We start from the raw sequence: 10,531 nt of genomic DNA, 5'->3' as shown, positions 1-10,531 counted from the left end.
GGAGACTGAAGACATGCTAGTTCACCCACAACCTTCAGAAAGTGAAGAAATCCCCCAAAATGTGTGAACAGTGGTCTGTGGCACTTTTAGCAATGCTCAATTTGTGCTCCATGCAAAATCGTGCGCATTTATTGGGGGTAATTGAAACTTGTGTGGCTTTAAAATCCCGTGCATCGCTATTTCATCATTAAGTTAATTGCAGATCAGTAGTGAGCTTGAAACACTATCCTGCGGTGCTATATGCTGGGAAACATCCCTCTCTTATTTATTTTCTCAACAATATTTTCTTTCCTTTTTGTACTCTTGATGTCCTGCATGGGCTGATACATTTATGAATTTGGCAGACGTTTTTATCAAAGCAGCGTATGTTGCATTCAGGGTATTTAATACTTTCATGCAATCAAAACCATGGTGGTGGCATTGTTAGCGTCGTGCTCTATTGTTTGAACACTGGAACACGTCAGAGGCGTTGGTCAAAATATGAGAAAGGCTTTTGACACTAATGTTCTGACACACCTTTAGGAATCCTTTTCATATATCAATACCTAATGATATTTTGTATATATAAATCACTAATATAAGTCAGAAGTGTCTTTTTTTTATTTTAATATATTTTTATTGTTTAGATTTGTTGTGTGTGTTTTGCTTTGCCAATGCTTTGGCTTTTGGTTTGCTTTGAGATTTATTTTATTTGTTGTTTGTTTGTTTGTTTGTTTTTGCAAATTTAATTTAGTTTGTTTTGCTTTGTTTTTCTTTGGTTTGGTTTGTTTTCCTTAATTTTTTTTTTTTTTAATTTTTAAAAAAAAAAATTATTTTAGGTACACACTTCAATTTTTTTCCCCCCAAACCTCTTATCTTATGTAGCTTCATGCTGAAGTGTCTCGGCCCATCATTTTTGTATTTCATTTTATTATTTTATTGTTCAAGTTACTTTGATTTGATTCATTTCAGGTAGGCCTATACACTTCATGAGCAAATTCCCTTTTTAGCAGCCAAATTGTGCCTCTCCTGACCCATGTGACCTGTTTTATCTATTTACTCTGCTACTACAGGGCTTGAATTACCCAGCTGGAGCTCTGGAAGGACTGATTCCTGACCCTTAACATTTGCACTGTAAACCTGACCGACAGCAGGAGGAGACACTGACTGACTAACACGCCGCTCATCAGGCAGTTGGCAAACATCAAACACACCTCAAAGGTTCCAGAGCATACTTTGCAGCGCTGGTTGTAAGGAGTGATTGTCATGGCATAGTAGGGTCTTGTTCATGGGCGGAGCCAAACATCTGCTGCATAATACTGTTGACTAAAGATTTGAGGGATTTTCTGTTCTTTTAAAGAGATAGTTCACCTCAAAATGAAAATGCTGTTATTGTTTACTCACCCCCATGCCGTTCCAAACCTGTATGGTGACTTCTGTTGAACACACAAGTTATTCTAAGAAAAAATGTCGGACCTCTATGGGTCTTTATGTGTGTGTGTGTGTGTATCTGCGTAAGCTTTATTAGTCTTTGAGCATCGTTTATTTCAGGAGTAATTTCACATCAAAGTTGCCCCTCTGTTCACATTATATAACCTGATCTTAGTGACGTCTGTGTGCGATTAAACGCCAAGTCCAGGCTTGACAGATGATATTTTTTTTGCAGACGAGTATAGGCTTGCATTTCTTCAGCACTATAAATATACACAAGTCCACCAATAGTGATACTCAGAACTTCCACACACATAATATACTGAAGATATCTAGCATACTGCTCACCATACTCTCTCAGGCATGAGATGGGGAGGTTGCGCTGTGAATTTAGGCCTTGTCTAGTGGGTGTATTTTTAAGCGGTGAAACCCGCCTAGTCCTGCGTGCCGTGGATGCCATGGGTGTTACCAGAGCAGCCACCAAAGGCCACATATTCCCAAAGCCTCTGGTATGAACTATACACGACAGCCACCCATGTCTTATGTTTATTTCTACTGCTTAGACGTTAAAGGGATAGCTGACCCAAAAATGAAAATTTTGTCATTAAATAATTACTCACCCTCGTATCAAAGCAAGACCAAAGACTTGGTCATTTTCAGAACGCAAATGAAGATCTTTTCAATGAAATCTGAGAGCTTTCCATCTCCCTCCATTGGCAGCCTCCGCAACTACCACTTTCAAACCCAATCTGTTGGTTTATTCCATGCCATATCTCTGTTGAAAAAGTGGTAATAGACACTATATTGTGACCAGGTTTCACACTGTGTCCTCTTTCTCTCTCTTACCTTTTTTCCCATTAAGCTTTCTGTCTCAAATAAAAGCTGCATTCATTTTGGTTATTTAAGGGCCAATATCCATCCTGAAACATCATTCCTCTGTAATTCAGCACAGGACAACAGAGGACCGGAAAACCCGAGAACACTTTTGAAATGGCAACAGGAAACCGGGAGAAATGAAGTGAGCTCCATGCCAGGGACTCTTTAAGATCCAAAAGCCCCATCAACAGTAGCACAGAATGGCCCATAAACCCACCGTTCTCCACTCAAGTTTCCATCTGCTAAATTCTAGTCTGGTTAAATAAGAGGCGGAATCTTTTACCAGAGAAATTCATTTATCGCTTGACATTACCTTTTGTAAAATGGGTCGTACCACCAGAACATCACAACAGCATTGAAAAGCATATTTTAAAAGCTTTTCATTTTATTTTAAAACTGAAATTATTGGAGTAATTTTTGTTTAAATTATCCTTTTAGAGGTGGAACTACTGTTGCTTGGATGAAAACTACTGGTTTCATAATACAGTCTATAATGGAAAAGTTCACTGGCTGTGTCTCACTTAAGGATTCACATACTTTAATTGTTAAGTTTTTGATTTGATACGTTTGAGGGAACGTTTCAGTAAAGTGTGTAACTATCTCTCTCTTTGATTGCAGGTACCAGTATAACTGCAGTCCTGAGATCAGTGGAACCGCCGGTTAGACCATAGAAATGTATACATAGATCCACATTCGACCGCTCCAGACACGTCGGCGAGCCCACAATCACTCACAGTAAGAATCAATTTTGCCACAACATTGCACAGCTTTCTAATTGTGAAACCATGATTTAAATTCCTACTAAAGATTTATATAATTAATAAGTTATGACAACATACTCTGTTTTTACATTGCTCTAACTCTAAGTTTGAAAGAAAATATTTATACAAGATTCAACTACTTTTTAAGTCAGTTTAATCCAATTTAAGTTGAAATTACTTAAACATCTAAGTTGTTTGTACTTAAAAAATGAAGGCAGCAATGGTTTTTAAAGTGAAGAAATGCTATAAACTTTAATAGTTGAGAACTTTCACAGGTGTTGTTTGTGTTTTTATACGAATTAAATATGACATGTTTTTACTTTAATATGGTAACTTGTTGTGTAGTGTACGCCTTTGTCTTGTATTGTTAATTTAGCAAAATTATCTGCTAAAGTCTATTATAGATATTCATACATCCATCTAACTTCGGATGCTGACACTGTCAACTTGTCTCTATTGTTCAGAGACCGGCTTTGACCGTCCAACATGGCGAATGACTTACGCATAGCATCCCATTGAAATGGCCGCTAATGAAGAAACTATGTATGCATATATCTATATCATGAGTTAGACACTGTGAGAATCAAGGGGGTAATCCATCGACCAGAAGTTGAAGCCGGCCGGGAGCCGCCATCTTGTAGCAGAAATTCACTTGAGTTAGCATTTCCATTGACTCCCATTCATTTTGGGGTCACTTTGACAGAAAATAACTTTAAATCTGAGGTGTTTGAAGACTCCATTTTTCCATTATTTATTTCTAAAAAAACATGACAATGTATAAAATGCTCCATTACCTTGTAGCTTATGTTATGGCCCCGTAGAAGCAGTTTTAGTGAAAGTAAGCTAACGATTGCGTCATACCCACACGACTCTCTGTTGCACAGTAGAGAGATTACCGTATGGATAGCCTGAGAAGCTCGTGGGCAATCGGGGAGACATGGAGGCAAAATGACAAAATAATTCATCAGAATACCTAGCAAAAGTTTCTCCTGCTCCTCGCTCATGGACAGCTCCTACTCACACTCTCTGCCTCTGCATGTTTCGGAAGGGAAGGATTCAGATTTGATTTCTCATGATTTGTCTACGTCGTCAAGCTCTGTTTGAGTCGGTTTGAGTCTGCGCGTCAGGAACGGAAGTCCTAGAAAATTGCTAAAAATGGGCTTCACTTGTCTCAATTGAGTTCCAGTGGGATGACTCTGTCCACTTCTTACCGTCTATGGTGAGAATGGCTTCAGCAAGCAGTTTGTGATAGATTAATTATTTATTTTTATGTTATTGCTTGAAATAACAAGAGATTTGGGAGAAGGTGTGACAAAGCCGATAGAAACTCACTTTGAGCGGTTTATATTCATGTGTGTCTAGTGTGAGTGTGTAATGGTGACTGAACTTTATGTTCTCTATGTGTTAGTTAGGTTCCGGTTTCCCTAATGTCTAAGAGTATCAGAGGACAAGCTCTGTCCTGTTAAACTGAATACTCTTCATCTCCTTCAGGGACAATAATGTCTTCACTAAGATTCTGGATCACTGACAAACAAAACACTGCAGCAGCGTGACATAAAGGTGATGACAGGCCAGCTGTACCCCCTTCTGGTGTGTGACTGCGCTTGAGTTTGATGCACATCAGTCAACTTGTCTCTTTATTTGATTTGCTTTCAAAGGCCTCTCTCTTGTCTTCATTCCCTTGATCTGATTTGATTTCAAAGGCCTCTTTCTTGTCTTCATTCCCTAGACTTTTTCCCATAGATATTTTAGAGATGGAAGACAGAACAAAAGCCTTAAACAGAAGCCTTTTTTTTTTGGTTTCCCGCATCTGATTTTGAAGACAGTGGATATGCACGCACAGTAAGAGTTTCACCAAAATCAATGTAGGATGATGGTATGATATCAATGCTTGTGGTAGGAGGATGACTGGGCAGAACAATATGGCTGCCCTATCTTTTTTTTTTGGCATTGTTGGTTGAAGCTGAGTGGTCAGAGTTTAGAAAGGGACTGGTGCTGTCTGTTGAACTGTGACCACTCAAACATAGGACGCAAGAAAGAGCTTGTTTTCAGTTGAGGATTGTTTCACTTTAATTCGGAATTCCTTCACTAAACCAGAAGTATAAAGAGGACATGTCTGATACTGTCCTCCTCAGCTTTTAATCAGCTTTATCACGTCCCTCTGTATGTCTGAGTAATGCATGATGATAGAGTTCATCCGAGGTTTCGAAGAGCTCACACCACAGTGACATATTCTGCAGTGAGTTCATTTAGGAATCGCAGCGACGTGAAACACACAGTCTACAACGTTTATACAATGTTAATAATGATTATTAATAATAATTTATTGATTAATTCTGAATGTCAATAGAAATCTTTTTCAGTGTTTCAGAGTGTTTTTAGTGGAAATTGGGACATTTATGACATTTGATGTGCTTTTGTTCACATAATTAAATAGATTGATCATTAAATGTATGTAGTCCATATAAATTGTCTGATATATTCCAGGCCTTTAAATGTTCAGTCAAAGAAAGAAAGTCATACAGGTTTTGAATGGCATGTGGTTGAGTAAATGATCAGTGCAGAAAGTAAATATCTATTTTTGTCTTTGTCAACTTAATTAACACAGTCTCATCCCAAAAAGTCATATAACTGACGTTTTGGGACGTATTTTGACCATACGTCAATATTCGCCTTTTTAGGGCCCCCTTAAACGTCGGTAGATGGCGATCCCGGGCCGTCATACAACTGACGCTTTACCTTTAACGTCAGTTAGGTGACGGGTTAGGTTTAGGGTTAGGTTTAGGTATGGGGTAGAGTTAGGATCCCATAACCTCATCTACCGACGTTTAAGGGGGCCCTAAAAAGGCGAATATTGACGTATGGTCAAAAGACGTCCCAAAACGTCAGTTATATGACGTCTTGGGATGAGACCGGGTTGACTTAATTGATTTATTAAAGGGGTCCTTGATTCATTTACATCATAGCTCAGAAATGTCCTGTGAAATCCGTGCTTGCAAAGTTCAAGCTTGAAATCTGTTCAGCACAACCCTCTTGTTTGTTAACATTGTCAGGGTCTGAATCGGGCTTGAAATGGCTTCAAATTGACACCTTTGTTAATATTTATATCTGAGTAGAGCTTGCGGTTATGAAGGGGCATCACATTTCCCAAACGTGCACATTCCGTATTTCGGAAGGAGGGGCTTCATCAGAAATGGCGCGTTAAACCAGACTGGGGAGAGAAGAACTGTAATAATGTAAAATATGTGAAAAAGAATGCGTTTTTGAACAATCAAGCATGAAAACACACACCCCAAAAGGGAATAATAGGACCCCTTAAAAGCATGCTCTGTGGCATGTGGCTCCTGTGCTTGTGAGAGCATTATTGGAGATGATAGGGTGTGCAATGTGGCTTGGAAGATCAGTCTGCGTGATAGAGTTTCATGCACAGCACCGGTAGAAATATGGAATGGACTGCAGGAGAGTTGGCAATAAAGTATACAGTGTGCCATACAGGGACAAACCACAACTGACCCCAGAGAACACGTTCCTACTGAGCACTCCCGTCCATAGATGGAGTGAATCCTTCAGCTGCTTCTAAGGGCGGGAACTCCACTGAATTTCAGCAGGTCATTAAAATACGGCCATGATTACGCCCCTGCTATCCCAGGCATCAGCAGGGCAGAGGTTAAGGGAGGACTCTCTGAGGGAGCTCCATCGTGGGAGGCCTGGCCTGACTCGTGATGGGCACGCGGAACAGGAACGCAGACCAACAACTGAAGGTTCACCGCAGAAGTTAGTGTTTCACTCCATTCCAGACAAGAGGAAGAACCACACAGGAGGAGAAAGAAAAGAGAGGGAAAGAATAACAGAGTATTTTAGCACAGTTCAGTCTGGATGAAATTATTGCATTATTTCAGTTTCCAGATGTGACTCCGTTGGAAAGGCCACTGGTGATGTTTTTTTTTTTTTCTGATCAAAGTGGTTTGATTTTGTTGTGTAGTAGGTAGTTACTGTGACATCTGGTTGTCAGTGGGTTCCTGATAGAGGTGTACTGCACAACCTCCTGTCACGTTCTCCTTAGGTTTGCGTTCACATACTGGAGCTCTGCATTCTCAGCTGTTGAGATCCTGTCTGTCTGCACACTATGAACTAAAACCATGAGCTAAAGAGCGGTCCCCAAATTATATATATATATATATATATATATATATATATATATATATATATATATATATATAGTTTTATTCGATTTTGTTATTAATTGTATTACTTTTTTGAAAAAAATAAAATATATAATTTGATCTAGTGAGAAAAAATATAGTAATAAACTTAATTTCATTATTTTAATTTAGAAGTAATAAAAAAAACATTCATTTATATATAAAAAATGTTTTATGTATGTTTAGCGGTTACATGTGTCAATAAAGCAAGATAAATTCACCTCTAAAAAAAATTGGTTAATCATTTTAAGCATTAATCTAACAACATTTTGTTAATGCTGTTTATGGTCAAAACAAGAAACAAATATACAAACAAAAAAAAATACATACAGATTAAGAATTTATCTGTTTCTAGAGATAAATGGAAAGTGACTGAGATATGGCAAGTCTCATCTATCCAGCTTGTTGATGATGTGAGATATTTGGTGTTACAATTGCCTCCTGTGTCCCCAACTACCGTTCCCTATCCTCACAAACACTCATCCTTCATTGTCCAGTCACCTCAGAGAAAGCGGTATCAGTTCGGGATGGTGAAACAAACCACTGTTTTTATGAACCAGTCCTCCCTCCCAAGTTTCTGTCCTCCCTTCTGGCTGAAAGAGAACCTTTGTTCTGTTCCGCACAGCATGGTGCAGATGCAACAGGAAAAGGACAGCCTGAGTGGGTGGATGGATGAAAGGGTGAAGCGACTGGAAAATGTGTACCCCACAAATAGAGACGGCTATGTAGCCTCAAATGTTTTGTCCCCTTAACCCTCTGGGCTTCTTCGTAAATGGGTTACACTTAGCTTCCTCCCGGTCAAAAACGGACGAAGCCTTAAAATGTAACTTTTCTTTTTCCCAGGATAATTGTTCAAATATATTTTTTAAATATTTAAAAGACTTATATATATAAAAGACAACTAATTATTTTTTTAACATTTTTTTTTAGATGCGTATCAGGTATCACTATAGCATTTGGTTAGAAAGGGAACAAAATGCAAATATTTTTGTTACTCAGTATTTGATCATTGAAATAATTGAACAAAATAAGGGATGGTTAGTGATAATTCAAAACACTTTACAGACATTTTGCAATAAATTGGTATTTTTTATAAATTTTTTATTCAATAAGTAATAAAAACTTCATATGGGAACAGCAATTATGATGGAACAGAAATAAACATAAAGCTAATTAAGTTAATTTTCTCTCTCTCTCTCTGTGTGTGTGTGTGTGTGTGTGTGTGTGTGTGTGTGTGTGTGTGTGTGTGTGTGTGTGTGTGGGGACACGCATTTGAGCGAGTCTCTGTATTATTTATTTATTTTTGCATATTCTCAAAATTTGATTTGCATTTGAGCAAGAAGGATGAGGTGATTGATATTATTTTATTGGATCTATTAAGTTTATTTTAATTTTGTTTGTATCTATCCTTAATCAGGTGTGTTGGAGGAGACATGCAAAATATGCAGTGTTGGTGGGCATCCAGGAATGTGGTCGGGAACCACTGATATATATTGTGTGTGTGTGTGTGTGTGTCTGTCTGTGTAGGGAAGAAGACTCTGGATTGCAGGACATTTTGGAAAAGATTGAGGAGGTGTTGGAGGTGTTGCTGTCAGACTCCGGGAGCTCACGACACTGGCCACAAGAGACAGAAACCAAGTCAACATGCAGCAGGCATCACAGCTCAAGGAAGCCTTCACTTGCCTTGTTTGTAGAGGTATGAGACCCCAAGGGTCTGATGTATCAACTTCACAGTTTACCACACACTTAAAGGGATAGTTCACCCAAAAATGAACATTTTCCCAAACTTCATTCACCAGCAAGCCATCCTTGGTGTATATGACTATCTTTTAGATGTACAGATGTATTTAAAAATATCCTTAGTCCTTATGGTTTATGGTTATTAGGTTTATAATAGTTATGAATGATAGCCCAAAAGTTTTAAAGGAGGATCTTTTTTTGGGCTGCGATTCACAAACATTATAAACCTTGGAGGACTAAGTCTGATTGTGTTCGTCTGAAAGAAGATAGTCATAAACCTAGGATGGAGTAAATCATGAAATAATTTTAATTTTTGGGCAAACTATCCTTTTAAGGGTTTATGAAAAAAACTTGCCAAATGTGTGTGTGCAGAATTCACACACCCTGGACTCCACTACACCTTTTCTTTTTATGGATATGTGTGAATTTGTGCCTCTAAATGGCTAAGCAATGAACTGGACAAAACTGAACAACTCTTTCTTTACCAGCTTTACTTTTACTTAGTTTTACTAAAGAATCAATGAACAGTACTTCTTAAATATTTTTGTTTTGCAATCAGCATATACTCCAGTATACCTCAACATGCTAAAATGTAGGCAACAAAAAATGTTGATGACAATTTTAATGCATATCCTCCATGCTTTTACAGACATCATCAGTGAGTCAATGCTGTCCGAATGTTGCCGGAGCATCATTGGGTGTAGAGCTTGCATTGAAGAATGGGCATTAACATCAAACCAATGCTTAAAGCGCAGGTCTGAGTTCTTAGTGCTAAACATCATCAGGGTGGCTGGTCTGTCAACTGTTCTAGATGTTGTGAAAGAGTTAGCTTGAAATGTATTGTACTTCTCTGAAGAAGCATTTTTTTTTATAGACATGGTGTTCTAGGTTGTGAAATTGCACACAAATGTAATATCATTATCTACTTTTTTTTTCCTTATATGGAGCATGTTAAATTGTTCCCGAGTGTGAAATTACACACATTCTAAATCCTTAACTAGTTTATAAAATAACACTTCAGTACAACAGTGTTCCAGGTTGTATAATTTCATGTAAAAAAAAAAAAAAAAAGTATGATCCCAATTTATAGAGACTGTTGTACTAGAATTGGTAAGGTGTTTGTTTTCCAGGGAAGTTCCAGGTTGTGAAATCCTGCATATTCACAGAGCTGTGCATATATTCCAGATTCCTTTTAAGATGTTTTATTTGTCTTCCCTCATTGGTATAAAAATTGCATTTAACATTGTTCAAATAATGTGTTTTAATAAACATTTTGTTCAAACTAGTACTTGTTTGATAAACTTTAATTTGGTCAAATTACAGCTACTGGTTGTACAAATCTTAACAAAAAATAGAAACGTTCGTTAAGACTTAATTCACTAAATTTGGTTCACAAAATGAGACCAACAAACTTATTTAAAAATATGATCAATAATAAATGAAATTCCACTATCTTCACAATGTAGCTACGCCACCTTTAAGGATTTGAATATCGGTGCGTAATGCAGTGTTGTAGTACTCGAGACTCGGACTCGTCTCGGA

At 37.8% G+C, this 10,531-nt stretch overlaps 1 long non-coding RNA gene across 3 annotated transcripts; it reads left to right on the top strand.

Annotated features, from left to right (window-relative positions):
* The first annotated feature begins 846 nt into the window (after window positions 1-846).
* LOC148971530 (uncharacterized) lies at window positions 847-10,274 on the top strand. 3 transcript variants are annotated; one of them, XR_016147131.1, is made up of 5 exons: window positions 847-1,200; window positions 2,317-2,428; window positions 2,905-3,021; window positions 8,777-8,945; window positions 9,639-10,274. It is a non-coding gene; the product is annotated as an uncharacterized LOC148971530 (long non-coding RNA). The 3 variants fall into 3 exon arrangements; XR_016147132.1 differs by having other exon boundaries at window positions 849-1,200; window positions 2,358-2,428; XR_016147130.1 differs by having other exon boundaries at window positions 852-2,428.
* Window positions 10,275-10,531: the final 257 nt, after the last annotated feature.

Source organism: Pimephales promelas, chromosome 17 (assembly GCF_988280905.1).
Source record: "Pimephales promelas chromosome 17, fPimPro1.hap1.1, whole genome shotgun sequence".
NCBI classification, from domain to species: domain Eukaryota; kingdom Metazoa; phylum Chordata; class Actinopteri; order Cypriniformes; family Leuciscidae; genus Pimephales; species Pimephales promelas.
The sequence above is the reverse complement of the archived record's forward strand: the minus strand, read 5'-3'. Positions and strand labels throughout refer to the sequence as shown.